Here is a 404-nt window from a genome sequence, read left to right on the forward strand (position 1 = left end):
CTGCGAAGAATTCTTGCAGTTCCAAGTAATACTGATTTTTGTAGGGGTTCTACCGTCACACTTGCACAAGGCAGCGAGCTAGCAGAATCGTAAGCACGCTGGACGAAATGCTTTGCTGTATTTCGCCCATTGCTACGTTCTGAGTTCAAATTCCGCCGCGGTCGACTTTACCTTTCATCCTTTCGGGGTCGATAACTTAAGTACCGGTGAAACATTAAGGTCGACGTAATCGACTAGTTACTCCCCCAAAATTTCAGGCCTTGTGCTTATAGTAGAAGGATTATTATTATTATTATTATTATTATTATTATTATTATTATTATTATTATTATTATTATTATTATTATTAAGGCAGCAAGCTGACAGAATCAGTACTGCATTAGATAAAATGCTATGCGGCATCT

This window comes from Octopus bimaculoides, chromosome 20 (genome assembly GCF_001194135.2).
Source record: "Octopus bimaculoides isolate UCB-OBI-ISO-001 chromosome 20, ASM119413v2, whole genome shotgun sequence".
In the NCBI taxonomy this organism is placed as follows: Eukaryota; Metazoa; Mollusca; class Cephalopoda; order Octopoda; family Octopodidae; genus Octopus; species Octopus bimaculoides.